This window comes from Pseudorca crassidens, chromosome 5 (assembly GCF_039906515.1).
Source record: "Pseudorca crassidens isolate mPseCra1 chromosome 5, mPseCra1.hap1, whole genome shotgun sequence".
In the NCBI taxonomy this organism is placed as follows: domain Eukaryota; kingdom Metazoa; phylum Chordata; class Mammalia; order Artiodactyla; family Delphinidae; genus Pseudorca; species Pseudorca crassidens.
In genome coordinates, this window is record NC_090300.1 from 88370784 (window position 1) to 88386795 (window position 16012).

Here is a 16012-nt window from a genome sequence, read left to right on the forward strand (position 1 = left end):
TGAAAGAGCTTAAGTGGGAGGAATGGTTGCTATGGTAAAGTTTGTTTTTAAAATTTAACTCTTCAGTCTAGAAGTACAACTTCTATGAGGGAATTTATCTGAAGGTTTTAACAGAGGATGGACTGGGTAGCCACTGCCTGATTTGGTTGGATGGACAACAGTGGAGCTGGGTAACAGATGTCAAAGCAGATGGAGGAAATCATGAGTAGGAGCAGGTCAAAGGGAACTTTAGATACTGGCAGTACTGGGAAGGCAGAGGTCAAAAAGACCGAAATCAAACAGGTTGAGTAACCAAGAATCGGGATCATGCAGAAAAAAAGGGTGAGGCAGAACAGAAACAGAATATACTCAAAACTTTGGTAAATCCTACTGACTTTGGAAGGCCCTAACATTTATTGTTTGTTTTTTGCACCCTTAGATTTGTTTCAGAACCAACAGCTGGCTTAAATAGGGGCCACCTAGAGTCTGGGATACAAAGACTGCTATGGTTTTGGCACAAAAAACATGATTATCAATACTAACTTAGAATTAGGCAGTAAGTTTAGATGCATTAAAAAGAAATGCAATTTAGCACAGAAACCTATGTGGTAAACCTGAGAATAGCTGTCATTTATTGAGTACTTGCTGTGTACCATTCAATTCTGAAATCACTGTTTCTGGGGGGCATTTATAGTACAAGTTACCATCTGCTGTCCAGTTTTCAAATATAAGAAAACATCTGCTAGCTTTTCTGAGGATTTGATGGGTAAAACAAATTATACCTTAATTTTATTTCATTTCATGTTGTAATGTAGCTTTTGATATCTCCTCTTCCCACATTCATGGAGCCAGGCTCTACCAGGCTTAAGGTGGAATAGAGTGTAGACTTCTCTTGTGTAAACTTTTCGTTCAATTGTCGCTATACTGAAAGAAAGGTTCAGTTTTATTTGATAGGAAAAATGCATTTCTATCAGAGTAATCGGTTCAAATGATCAGCCCAGGTGAAGTCAGTGTACATGAATTTGGATTATATTTATGATTGCCAGCATGAGTTAATGAAAAGGGAATTATATAAGCTTTTAAAGTGATTTTTTGTTATTTCAAATAATTTTAATGACATCAAACCAAATACAAACAGATGTGTATGCCATGTATACATACTCATACCCTTTTTCTACAAGGTATGGAGACTTCAAAAGTTTTTAAGAGATAATATTCATTGTTGAGCTATATTATGCATATATAGAGAGGTGGGGAAGAGTTGGATTGTCTGAATGGAGTCAAAGAATAATGGAAGAACTATACTATCACTTATGTGTCTTCAGTTTTCCTTATTACAATATCTCTGTTATTTCCTTCAGACTCTTATTTCTAGTGCATTAGGAAATATATTACAATAATCATTTTGTATGTTTCAAATTGATACATCACTAATACAATATACTGTGAAGTTAGAAAGATAACCAGCATTCAGTTTATTCATGACACCTTTCCCCTTTAGGTTTATTGTCACTGGTACTCTTTTGTTCTCGTTCTTTTGACATCTGGTGGTATCTAGTCTTTTTAACAACTATGTTGTTTGCATCCTCCCTTCCCTTCATATATCTGACCCTTAGAGAAATACCTTTGAAAACTCACCCTCTCAATAATCTTTCTTGTTCTAGCAAAGGGTTGAGGACAAGGCAATATTATGTTGAAGGGGTGATTTGAGCTGAAAAGTGAACAGGATTCCAGACCTTTCTGGTTCAGGTATTTCACATAACAGTCTCAACAGTTGTTATAAAGTGAATTGCTAGAGTGTATAAAAGCCAAAAATAAATGGTTGCTGTTTTTCTGTAATTTTGTATTATGCATACCTCTGTTTCTATCTATTATTTGTGTAATGATGAATTTTATTGTGCAGAAAGGGGTGCATTCATTCTTTGACATTCATCACCCAGGAAAGATAGCATTCAGAATTATACTACACTGAACTGCAGATCCTTAAGGGCAGTACTGTATTTTATTAATCTTTGAAGCCTTGGTACTTAGCACAGTACCTGGCACACTGGAGGATTCAATGTTCATTAGACTCTTTTGTAGCTGTCCTAGAAAGATTACTTTGTACTTGCTTACCAGGCTGTTCATTCCTTATTTTCTTTTGACTGGTTCAAATTTAGCAGTTACAATCATTAATACCTATTACAGGGTTTCTCTGTACTTTTCTAAGACCCAGACATTTTTACACATGCTCATGATCTTTTATCCTTTTAGATACTTAATGAAATTCTGTCATGGCAGAAGTCCCAATAAAAAATTATATTTACCGTGATTCAGAAAAGAAATATATCAGTTATCGCCCATCAGTGGTAAAGCAAATCTACTGCAGTCAATTCAGGATATTGTATTGAATAGAGTACACAGAATTACATTACCTAGTGATTCAAGGGTGAAATCCAAATTTCATATCCTATATGATTCCTATCTGGATAGTAGGACAAACAGTCCAGAGTATTTCTTTTTTGCACTTAATAGATTGTAATGAGATTTTGAGCATTTTATATGAGCTTCCTAATTCTTAAAAAGATAAGTTCATAAAGTCTCACACAATTAAAAAACAGAGCTTTAGATAATTTTACCTTATTATCTAAGTTGTTTAGAAGTCAGTCCAATGAAACACTTTAATGTTATTGACATTATATCCTTAGCTCTTATAGAAAGCAAACACGGTAATTGGGCTATGAACAATATGAAGGGTAATGTCATGTAAACCACTGTGTAGGGTGCATGTTTCTTTCCTATATAACAGCTGACATGCTTTTTCATATTTATAAGACCTGCTAGTTAGACAGTGGGAGACTTACATGATCTGCCAAAGTCATAGTTTGTCTCTCTACTAACTGAAGCTATAGCAAATTGATTTGAAGTTGTTTCCAAAAGAAAAGATAATTATGTCCTGGGATAATTAAAACTGGGGTCTCATTAAAGCGTACTTCAAGTGATTAGTAGCTATGGTATATTTTGGAATTTGTATCTAAGAACATAAAGAGAGCATATTGTTGTTTTTGTATATTCAAGAATATGCTTTCTGAGGAAAGTATTGATTCTTGGAAATAATGATAATGAACTCCCAGACAACCCCAGACCCACATACCTCTCCCCTTTCTCAATATTTTTAAAATTAAGGATTCTGAAAACAAGGTGACCTATGTATGGCCATCTTCCCCTTCCCTTCCAATTCCTGAGTGTCTTTCTGAATCAAATTGCTACTGAGATCTGTAAACAATTGCTGTGACACCTTGGGCAGAGAAACACTGCTTTGAAAACTTCTACCATCAATTGGGCAAGCAACTAGAGAATAGTACTGAAGTTCAGGGATAAAGATCAGAAAACAGTAGACATTGTAAAGAAGAGCTTGGGCTTCAGAGGTCTGTGAACCAGTATGGGAGAAAGTTAATATCTGCCTATTTTATGTATCCAAGTCTCCCCAGTAGGCTAAAAAGTCAGAGTAGCTGAATGTGCTGGCTGAGTTTTCTCTGTCCCTGAGGCTGAAAAGAAATTCAGAGATAGGGTAACAGTGATCTACCTCCTCATGCCTTGGCAGGGAACTGGTAGACTGTCTACATTTCTTTTCTCCAAGTGTTATGCTTCTGCCATTTAGGATACTCTAACAACCAGACCAGAGTTCCAGTGAGTTATCAATGAAAAATAACAATCCATCAAAGGGGAGCCAGTAGTGAGGGAGAGAGGAAGATCAGGCAGGAAAATTAGAGTACATACTCCAAGCAACTAGCACTATTGGCAAAAATAAATGAAACCTGAATTTTGAAATATATTAAGAGCACTTAAGGATATTCAAACAAAGAACAAAAAAGAATTTCAGATACTAAGAAAAACATATCTCAATTGAGCGACTCAGTGGAAAAATCGGAGAACATGGTCACTGTTGAAACATGAGTCAGTGAACTGAAAGACCAAGTGCAAGAAATATATCAAAGTACATAGCACAACTAAAACACGGTGAAAATATTGAATAAAAAGGATGAGTCTTGGAGGATAGTTTAGAAATCAAAATGTGAATAATAGGAATTATAGAGGGAGAAATAAGAACAGAAGGAGGAGAGGTATAATTAAATAATAGAAGAAAATTTCTTTGAGTGTAAGAAAAATCAGAGTCTGTGGATTGAAAGAGTTTATTGATTTATGGTCTTGAATGAAAGAAAAGATACAGTTCTGAACTCTAAAAATAAATTGAAACAAACTCCCAAGTAGAAAGAACAAGTTTCTCCTATAAAGAGGAGAAATATCGAAGTATCATACAACTTCCTATTTGTAACACAGGAAGCAAGAAGATAGTGGAATGACATCTACAAACTGCAAAAGGAAAATTACTACAGTCCAAGAATCTCAATGCCCAGAAAGTTGTCATTTGCCAGCCAAGGTGAAAGAAATACATTTAGGGAAAACCAAGAACTCAGAACATATAATTATTATTCCCCATCCAAGAAAATGCCTGAGGATAGATTATAAGCAAACAACAAATGAACCAGGACAAAGATTTCAAGATGAAAAGGAAAGGAAATAGTGGTAAATAATGAGCATTTGTATATAATTGTGTGTGTTGTGTGTATAATTTCCTTTAAGAGATAAAGATAGATGGCTCGTAAATGTGTAATAAAATAAACAATTTCAGACTTTTGAAATAAAAGGATTATACTTATGTAAAGAAAATTTTTAATGTACTAAAACTGTCTTATCAACACTTAGTTGATGGCAGGAGTAGACAGGAGGAATGTAAAAAAGGAGGAAAATAAGTGGTGGGAGATGAGAGGAGGAAGAAAAGAGGAGAAAAGAATGTATCCTAAAGATCTCATTTCTTTAGGAGAAAGGGGTGGGGGATAGAACCTCTTGGTGGAGGAAAAATTTGTCTTAGAAAGATAGATACCTGAAAAAATATATATATTTATACATCTGTTAATTAGAGTAGAGAAAGGGAAGGTTAGCATGATAAAACATCATGTAGAACTTTCATAGCAGCAAGGAGAAAATACAATGCAGAGCCACTTGATCAAACAAAAAAATACGGAAAAGGGAAATAAGGAAACAATAATGTAAGATTAAAAATAAATATAAGTAATTGGAAGATATACAATTATGCACATTATTCCATTTAATGTAATGGACTAAATTCTCCCATTAAGAAAACAGATGTCAGATTGAATTTAAAAACATAAGGCACTCAAATTATATTACAAGAAAAACACCTGTGTCAAAATTATAAAGAAATGTTGTTTGTAAAATGGTGGACATAAAAGACATCAGGCAAAGGCAAACAAAAGGAAAACAGAGAAACATGAGTGACAGCATTGATATCAAAAAGGGGCACTGTAATGATGAAAGGCATAGTTTATGAAGAGAATAACCACATAACTCTGTATACAGCAGGCTTATTTATAGTAGATAAGTATGTTAAGTAAAAACTATTGGAAAAGTCTAGACAGCTCTGTTAAACACATGCAAACAATGACTAAGAGAAATGGAATACTATAACTCAGAAGCAATATATTTGTAGAATCTGATATTCTTGAAATATTTTTAAACATCTCTGTGCTTGGCCGCAAAGAAAACTTTATAAATTTTAGAAAGCAGAGATTTTGCAGGCACATCCTCTGATTATAATCTAGTATAATTAGAATTTAAGAAGTTTTTCTAAAAGGTGACAAAAATTATTAATTATTTAGAAATTAAAGAGAACACTCCTAGATAACTCTTGGATAAAGAGGAAGTCATTTGGAAAACAATGAAAAGGAGAATATTTTATGTAAAAACCTATTGAAAACAGGTAAAGAGATTGTCGGAGTAGAGTTGATAGCCTTAAAGGCCTTCATTATTAAGATGGAAAATAAAGGATTATCTAGTAACTTTAAGAAATTAGAATAAACACTAATATAAGAGAGAATAAAAGGAAATTAATTTTTTAAAATACGAAATTAATGAAGGAAAACAAAATGTAATAAAAAATCAGTCTAAAAGCTGGCTCTTTCAAAAGACTTAATATAATACATAAACTCCTTGGGAAGGTGAAAAAGCAAAAAAGAAAATGAGGCCAGTAATTCCACTCTGAAGTGGAAGAGAGTTGAAAGCATATGTTCACTTAAAACTTGTACACAAATGTTCATAGCAGCAATATTCATTATAGCCAAAAAGTGGAATAAACTCAAATCAAAGCAGCTCTCCATCAACTAATAAATGGATAAATAAAAATGTGGTGTATGCATACAATAGAGTATTATTCAGCCATGAAAAGAAATGACGTACTGATACATGCTACAACATGGATGAAACATGAAAACACTATGCTAAGTGAAAGATGTCAGACACAAAAGGCCACATGTTATAAGATTCCATTTATGTGAGATGTCCAAAATAGGCAAATCCATAGCGACAGAAAGTAGATTAGTGGCTGTCAGTGCTGGAGGAAGGGAAGATGGGGAGCGACTGTTTAATGGGTATAGGATTTCCTTGTTCTGGAACTAGATAGTTGGTGATGTTTATACAACCTTTTGACTGTACTAAAAGCAACCACAGTATACTCTAAAATGGTTAAAATGGTGAAGTTTATGTTATATGAATTTTATGCTAATAATAATAAAGTTTACAAACAAGAAATTGAGCAAAAATAGATACTAGTTAGGGATGAAAAAGTTGACAAAACTGTAAGGTAAAAAAAGAAATCTAATGCAACTCTCTGGAAATAAATTTGACACCCCTGAGAAACAGAACATCATATGGTCAAATGCAAATTATAAATATCGGCCTAAGAAGAAGTAGAAAACGGTTACCTATTAGTACTGAAGAAATTAGAAAGCTAACCACATGTGATCGCTTAAACTTAAAGAAATAACTAATTCTGATGTAATTTAAATTATGCTAGGCCATTGAAAAATAATGAAATATTTTCTAATTTCATTTAATATCTAACTCTGATAAAAATTGTACAGACATAAATTATAGTTCAATCTCACTTATGAAAGAAATGCAAAATTTCTATATAAAATGCAGATTAGCAAATAGTATCAGCATGAATTAAAAGAGTAATATACTAGGACCTAGAATTTTCCTTTTTTCTTTTTAAGTAGGAATTCAAGCATGATTCAACAACAGGAAATATATCAGTATTGTTCATTACATCACCAAATTAAAGGGAAAAATTATACATTCATCTTCAATAAGATTGCTTAAATATAATATTTTCATTCACAGCCAACAGAAAATATAACCTGAAATAGTTAAATCTTAAAAATTCAATTAATATCAGATATTAGACAAGTAATTATTTATCACAATTATTTAACATTGAGTAGGGAGCGTCAGCAAATATAATAGTCAAAGATATAAATAACACTAACATTTGTAGAGACTAACTTAACATGTCTTTTGGCTGATATCAGACCTAAAAATTTTAGAACTCTAATTTAAAAATCTAGAAAAATTAGTAAGATAAATTAAAAAGGTAGTTGGATAGAAAATAATTAGATGAAAATTGATAACTTTTCTCTGGAAGTAATAGGCATCTAGGAACCATTTTTCCCAACAGGAAAAAATTATTTAATTTTCCATAGAAACACAAATTATAAAATGCTTATTAATAAAATTACCAAGAATAATATAGGACCTGTATGTAAAAAAGAGGTACTATTTAAAGACATAAAACAAGATATGATTAAAGGATGCACAAACTATGTTTTTGTATGGGAAAACAATAGCAAAATGTTAATTTTCCCAAAGTTAATACATTTATTTAATACAATTCCAATTAAATTTTTAGCAGGGATTTTTTTTTTCTTTTTTGAGCTAGACAATGTTATTTTTAAATTACATAGAAGATTAAGTGCTAACAAAAGGCAAGAAAATATGAAAAAGAACAGTGAAGAGGGATTTGCATTATACATAGTAGAACATATTACAAAGCCAGATAATCAAAACAATATGGTAATAGCATAGGAATAGACAAATAGATCCATTAAATAGATTAGAGAATCCTGAAACAGGTGACAATTTAGTTTGAAAATCATGAATCATTTAATTAATAGAATTGGCATAAAAGATTATTTTGTGGGAAAAAATGGAAGTATATTGTCATTTCTCACATTATACAAAAATCATGTAAGATGAAATGCTTAAATGAAAACAAAACAAAAAACTTGCCAAAAAAATCTAGGAGACTATTTATAAAATTTTTTAAGAGTAGTGAAAATGCAAAAAATTTAAAATGACTTAACATTGTTGATTGCATAAAAATAAAAAAATCTTTTATATAAAAATAAAAGTTATTAGAAAAATGTAGATTTGGAAAAGTATTTATAATTTTACTTTTATTAACATGAAAGGTTAATATCCAAGAGCTCTTAGACAATGCTAAGAAAAAAGTTATGAAACAACCCAATGTAAATGGAAAAGATAATTCACAATAAAGCAAATTCTATTGGTTAACATAAGAGAAGATGCTCAAATTCACTAGGGAAATTCAAGTATACGTAACAGTGATGTAATGTGTCTTAGCATTTAAAATTTCTGTTAGTCTGATGGGTTTAATATTTATTGCCAGTGGTGATGTGGCAAAAAGGGACTCTTACTTGTTACTGGTGCAAATGTGCTATGCTTTAACTTTTTTGAAATGCAGTCTGGTAACACCTATTATATCCTTTGATTGAACAATTTTATTCTTGGGAATATATCCCATAGAAATACAAGTATTGATATTTAAGGGCATATGTATTTTTTGGTTTCAAAGTTGTTACAGCTTTTTTGTAGTAGTAAAACTGCGGGGGGGGGAGTAATAACATTAATAAGATAATGCTAATAAATAATGGAAATTCATACCATGGATTGTAATGCAGTTATTAAAAGGTGTGAATTAAAGATATCTCAGGTGATCTGGAGGAATTTCTGGAGTTATTGATAGTGAGAAGAGCAAGTTATAGAAAAGTGTGTGTTGATGTTACATTCTTATAAAATAATGACCAAAATCCCTGAATATGTATTTTATATGTAAATATCTATATGTGTATATCTGCTTCATAGTAGAGTTATTTATTTGCAAAGGGAGAATATGGAAGGGTGCATACTATGTTGTGAAAATGGATTGCTTTGAATGGGAGGAAATATAGAGGGAGAGAAGCAGAGAGCCAAGCAATAAAAGGAAAAGAAAAATTGCACTAAAAACATGTTCAAAATCCTACTTGTGCTTTTTAATAAAATTAAGTACATTTGGCTGTATAGGTATTAAGAAGTCAAATTAAAGTGTTTAAAAATATTATGGCTCCTTTTGATGGTAATGATTTCATATTTTTCAATATTGGTACCAAGGAATTTTTTATTCCTTTACATTTGCTATTTATTTAATTTTGTATCACATGCTACTAGGAATTTCTACATGTTCTAAAAAATCCTTAGATAATTGTCTAGCATTTCAGGCCAAATAAACTTAATAATTTATAGTTTGAGATCAAATCAAATTACATGGATCATTCCCATGTCAGGGCTGACATGCAGCTGATATCCCTTAGTAAAAGTTAGGTGGTATGTTTCACTTTGTTCAGTGTTCATTTTCTTTGATTGGTACCTTCTGTGTCAGTTATAAAATATTTCTAATATTACCCCTGTCACTTCACAAATTAATTATAACAACAATAATGAATGAATGGAAGAATTGCACATAGAAATTGCTTAATAAATAAATACTTGCTGATTGACATAATAGATTTTAAGTACAGTAATGATTTTACCAAGGTAATAAAGTGTAGAAATGAAAGCATTTAAGGGTGTTTAAAAATAAGACTAGAAGTCATGATTTCAGGCAAATCATTTGACTCCTGTGTCTCAGAATCTTAATCTTTAAAATAGTGTATTTTCATCACTTATTTCACACAGTCTTTTGAGGATCAAGTAATAAATGTTTAAGTGCTTTGAAAAACATAATTCATTGTGCAAAGAATGATGATGATAATAAAAATCTGAAGGCAGCCATTTTTTACCCTTAATGGACATATATTTTGTATATATATACATATATGTATTTCAAGTTACATGTTTGATATTAAGCCTCTTGACATATCAGTAATAGAATGTATTACTGATGAAGCTATCAAAGCCTCAAATGGACAAAACTGGGATCTATGGAAGGTGTGAATACATTTAATTGCTTAAAGTTTAAAATGAGTCTCCAGAATTTCTTTGTTTTGCTGGTCATTGAGGAAAATTCTTTATTTAGGTATATCTCCTGATGTCCTCTGTTCTAGTATAGAGATATTAATGTTTTGTGGGAAGTCTGGGCCTTCATCTCATCTGGACATGATAATAATGTTGTGTTGTGTTTTGACTTAATAAATGGCCTTGGACAGCTAAACACAGTGGTGTAATCTGTTGTTATATTTCATTAGAAATCCTCTACTTGTAATTTATAGCTGCAGTTAATAGTGACTATAGCATGAATACTTTAAATAGTAAAATCTTTATCATCTTTTAGTAACCAGACACCAGATGTGCCATTGGCAGATTTTGGGTGTGTGTGCGACTATCAAGAAATACATACATTATGATTTGTTGGTTGAAACTAAGACTACAAAAGAGTAAAAACATTTACAATATTTTATTAAAGAAACAGTTATAATCTTAATACTATAGAGACTATACTATACTATTAAAGATACCTAGATTCTGTTTTGAAAAAATGGAATGGATGGAATTGTTTCTCTAAGTCTCAATAAATTATACCTGACTCTTTCCAAGAATACATTCTCATTTTAAAATTTTCTTGCCCCAATAATTTGGCTTTGACTTTTGCATAAATATTCTCGCTATTTCACTAGTCTAATTTCCTTCAGTTAGTTTCTCTGCTATTCTTCCAGTAGTGGAGACAATGTATAAGAAAGTTGAAAAGATAGATCTTAAAAGACATCAATCTTTCTCTGCATTTCTTTAAATAGACCTTATTCAAGGCTAGTAGTAAAAACTACCTGAATTAGTTCTTTTTGATATCTTATATTTCACTTAATGAAGTCATTCTAATCAATATATTTGCATTTTCTATTTGCATTTTGATTATCTTATCAAATATGAAATTAGCAGCAATTGTGACATATATTTTTAAAAATATCTCTTCACTTTTGTCTAGCAATACTAGTGTTACTAGAGCAGAAAGAGTTTTTAGAATACTCTTTATGCATACTTAGATGTATATGTCATTGCCAGTCATCTTTTAATTCTGTTCTTCTCTGTCTCCATTCAAGAAAATTTCTAACCACCAAAGATTACTCGCCCAAATGCAAGTTGCAGTTTGATAGGAAGTTGCAAGGAAATCTTCAAGTAATCTGTTAATCTCAGTCTTAAGAAACCAAAGTGATCATCTCTTAATTCTTTATTCTAAATTAAATTTTTTTATTGGAGTATAGTTGATTTACACTGTTGTGTTAGTTTCTGCTGTACAGCAAAGTGAGTCAGTTATACATATACATATATCCACCCTTTTTTAGATTCTGTTCTCATATAGGTCATTACAGAGTATTGAATATCATACCTTAATTCTTAATTCTTAATATTCTTTCAGTTTCTTTCTCAGGAAAGAAGTTTCTTTCACTTCTAAGTAAATCCTGAATCCCAGTATCTTTTATCAGTATCTTCCTCTTCATTTTGGAATGGACTGAAACAAAATCATCATTTCTTTTTTTTAAAAAATTGAAGTATAGTTGATTTACAGTGTTCTGTTAGTTTCAGGTGTACAGCAAAGTGATTCAGTTATACACACACACATATATTCAATATATAAATGTATAATTTTTTTCATATTCTTTTCCATTATGGGTTATTAATACTTCCCTGTGCTATACAGTAGGTCCTTGTTGTTTATCTATTTTACATATAGTAGTGTGTAGCTGTTAATCCCAAACTCCTAATTTGTCCCTCCTTCCTTTCCCCTTTGCTAACCATAAATTTGTTTTCTATGTCTGTGAGTCTGTTTTGTGAATAAGTTATTTTGTATCATTTTTTTAGATCCCACATATAAGTGATACCAAATCATTATTTCTTAACACTGTAATCAGCTTTCCAAAATATGGCACCTATTATCCCATTCAGTGGTCAGGTTAGTTTACTTAGTTTATCTTTCCAAGTGTCTGAATTTCTTGAATCACTGATGCTCAGTCTTAAAACCACGGTTGTTTTCATTTTTTCTATTTTTTTTTAAATTAAGTTTTAACTTGACCAAATAAAAATGCTTATTTGTTTAAACTTTTACATTTAAGGCTTTATATTTATTATTGCCTTAAATAGTATAAATCTTTTTAGCATCCCTTGGACCTCTTGTTTGGAAATCAGTGGATCGTATAGATTACGGTCTGTGAAATCAGCAACATCCACATCACCTGGGAGCTTAGAAAGCAGAATCTCAAACCCCATCCCAGACCTAATGAATTATCATCTTTATTTTAATAAGGTCGCAAGTCATTCATACATACATTAAAATTTGAGAAACACTGCTAAAGAATTTGCCATTTAAAAAAAATTGACTTCAGGTGCACAGAATTGGTTAATTATGATATGGTTCATAATCATTGTACAATTTATTATCCTCTTTTGTTTTTATTTTATTCTTTCATTTGTTCTTTTTAATCAAAATAAATACCTGTAAACCCAAGACCCAACCAAAGAATTAGAACATTAACAATAATTTACATCTATCTATATGTTCTTCTCCTACTCTTATCAACACTCCCCTAACCAGAGGTAGCCAGCATTCTGAATTTTGTGTTTATTATTCCATTATTTTTTCAAAAAATAATATATATAGCTATACCACTTATAAATGTGTGACTAAATAATATATTAATATAATACTGTGTCTCCTAGAATATGCTTTTTTTTTGCTCTCAACATTGTTATTAAGATTCATCCATGTTTTTGTAAGTAACTGTAATTCACACCATTTATTTTTAATTTTGTATTATCTTCATAACATCATCACAGTATATTATTTCTCCTGTTAACGGACATTTGGGTTATTTCCTACTTTTTGCTAATACAAATAGTGCTGGTATAAACATTCTTGTATATGTCTCTTGGTGACATTTGCAATATACTCTTTTCAGAATATACTGAGTTTGGAATTGCTGAATCATAGGGTATGTAAATGCTCAGTTTTGCAAGAGATTGTCAAATTATTTTTCCAAAATGGCATTACCCATTTACACTCTCACCAACAATGTGTGAAATATATCTGTAGATCCTTATTCTCTTTAAAATGTGGTATTGTCAGATTTATTAATTTTTGCTACCTGAATGGATAAGAAAATATCTCATTGTGGTCTTGATTTGCATTTTCTTGTTTACCAAAACTGTGAACATGTATGTATGTGTGTTTTCTCTTCTGTAAAATAGTGTTCCTGTCCTTTGCCCATTTTCTTCTTTTAATTTTTTATGGATCTTTTCTATGGATTTGCATGAGTTCTTTATATATTCTAGATACTAATTTTATTTCTTCTTCTGCTTTGTAGCTTATCATTTCATTACCTGTAGGGTATTCTAATGAAAAGAAAATTTTTAATTTTTATATGGTCATACTTATCATTATTTTCTTTTACTGTTAGTGCTTTTTCTATCTTCTTTTACTAAGTCCTACTCTGGAATTGATTTTTGTATGTTATGTAGAGATTAAAGTTTAAGTTGCTTTCTAAAGGGATACACAATTTTCCAGCTCTGTTTAATTTATATTCTTGTCTTTCCTCAGTGATTTGCCTTGCCACCTCTCATATAGCAAGAGTCCATATAAATGAGGGTCTGTTTATAGACTCTCTTTTCTGTGATCTTGGTTTATTTGACTATCCCTATGCCAACAGCACATTTTCTTAATTACTAGAGCTTTATATTATAATATGTCCTTATGTGTGGTGGGGAGAGTCTCCCAGAATTCATCTTTTTAGTTCTACCTTTTCCTTAAATGTCAACCTCCCCCCACCCAGCTAAATTTTAATTTAGAACCTATATGCTTCATTCTTTATATATAAAACCTAGTTATCAATACATTTTTTTAATATCTTCAAGTTTATCCAAAGCATTTCTTACAGTAACTGCTTATTTTGGCTTACAGTTTGTTAATGATGCCAGCCTATGAAACTTAAAAGCAAAAAACCAACAAAATGTAATGCCAGTCTTATAATATTCAAACTAATTCAATTTGAATACCACTCCAGATTCAATTATTTAAGATTCCAAGTTGATATCATAGTTTCTTAATTTAACAAAATATAAAAAGTGTATACTATTCACTTAACATTGCTTTTAGCAGTTTTTTATGAATCTAAATATAAATTACCCCATGGAATCACATCCATTCAGGGATTATTATTATCAATTTTAGCTGTCTTTAATATCACTAAATGCCAGACAGTGTTTAAGTACTTAACATTTTTTGGCTCATTGGTTCCTTACAACTCCATGAGGTAGTTATCCCCATTTTACAAATGAGGAAACAAAGGCTGAAAGAGGTTAAATAGCTTGGTAGCTCACTTATTAGGGATTCAGATGGTAAATTCCCGTAGTACTAAGAAATGTTTCCTCGTGAAAACTTCACTGAGCTGCCCCTCCCACAGAACTAATTCTATGATGATTAAATACCTCAGTCTTCCTTCAGTTCTGCCTTAGCACCAAATATTTTTATTCAGGAGGATCAAACATTAACATCAAAGCCATCTTGAGAGAGAACAAAAGATGTAAGTATATAATGAAGAAGTATGTAAAATTGTCTTGGAAATGGAAGATTGGATGTATAGTTACTGGTCTTGAGTAATAGGTTGATTGTATATGTGACGTGGCATCAGATCTCAGGTCATATTTAGCTTTGGCTGGTGGAACCTCCCTCACTCATTTGCCTTTTTCCCTTCTCAGATGTCCAGAGCTTGTATAGTGGTATATTTGTCAGAGGATTGACAAGTATTCTGCTTACTGTTTCTAGTAAAGACACACTTTTGACAGTTTAATGTCTCCATTCTTAACCCTTTGTGTTCTTGAATGCTTACTTCTGTTTTCTATTCTGTGTCTATTTTGATTTTTAAAATAAAAATATACAATCAGATAGGTAAATAATTATATGTTTTATTAATGTCACGTATTAAAATATATTCAACTATTAACATGCTATTCTTGGTATTAGTATTTGTTGAATTATGGGGAAGGCAGATGTTAAGGCGAAAGAGGTTTCTGTGGGATGGAATGAAAACAGGTGCCCACAAAAATATTAAGAGATGGTGACAAAGAGCTGATATATGAGACTCCTAATTTTTCTACTGTGTGCTGACCAGATATCTTAAGGGGATATAGATTTGAGAAAGTAGAGGGAAGAACCTTCACTTACCTGGAGTGGCTGCAATAGGGAGAGGTGTATGATGGCACAGCACACAGAACTAGCCTGTGATCACTTGGAAAAGAGTAAGGGTTAGAACTTAACAGATAGTCATGCATGTTTTTCACGATTGGAATTTTGAGATAAATTGCTCGGCCCTGACCTTTTAACTGATATAGTTTTGCCTCAAGAATGGGTGTTTAATATTGAAAATCAGTGTGTAGAGAAGGCAGAATTTAGAGGGGTAAGTTATAGTTGGAAAGTGATCTAGCTGTGTGAATGTAGGCTAGTGAAAAGCTGATTGCCAGTAGGGGATGGACACTGAGGGACTTATAAGGTATAGAAATATATTACTCAGACTATATAGCAATTGTAGGAATGTGTGGTCAGAAAGAGGAAGAATAAGATCAATGTGTGAATGGTCTTTATAGACAAATGTTTATTGAAAAAGCAGGCACTTAGACTATATGGAAAAGTAGGGCACATAAAGGCATTATGGGATTGTGATACCTTTTGAATGACTCAAAATCTGTGGAGAACCAAGGACATCCTCAGAGAAATAGGACTGTACAGAGATATAATTTAACTTAATTTACATGCAACATAAGAAGGAATATTTTTGACTGAGGCAATTTTTTTTTAATTTATTTTTAAATTTAT

General features: G+C 31.5%; 1 protein-coding gene across 5 annotated transcripts in view; it reads left to right on the forward strand.

The window, feature by feature from the left end:
- ZBTB20 (zinc finger and BTB domain containing 20) overlaps nucleotides 1–16012 on the forward strand; it is an 816172-nt gene that overhangs the window by 8157 nt on the left and 792003 nt on the right. The window lies entirely within an intron of this gene.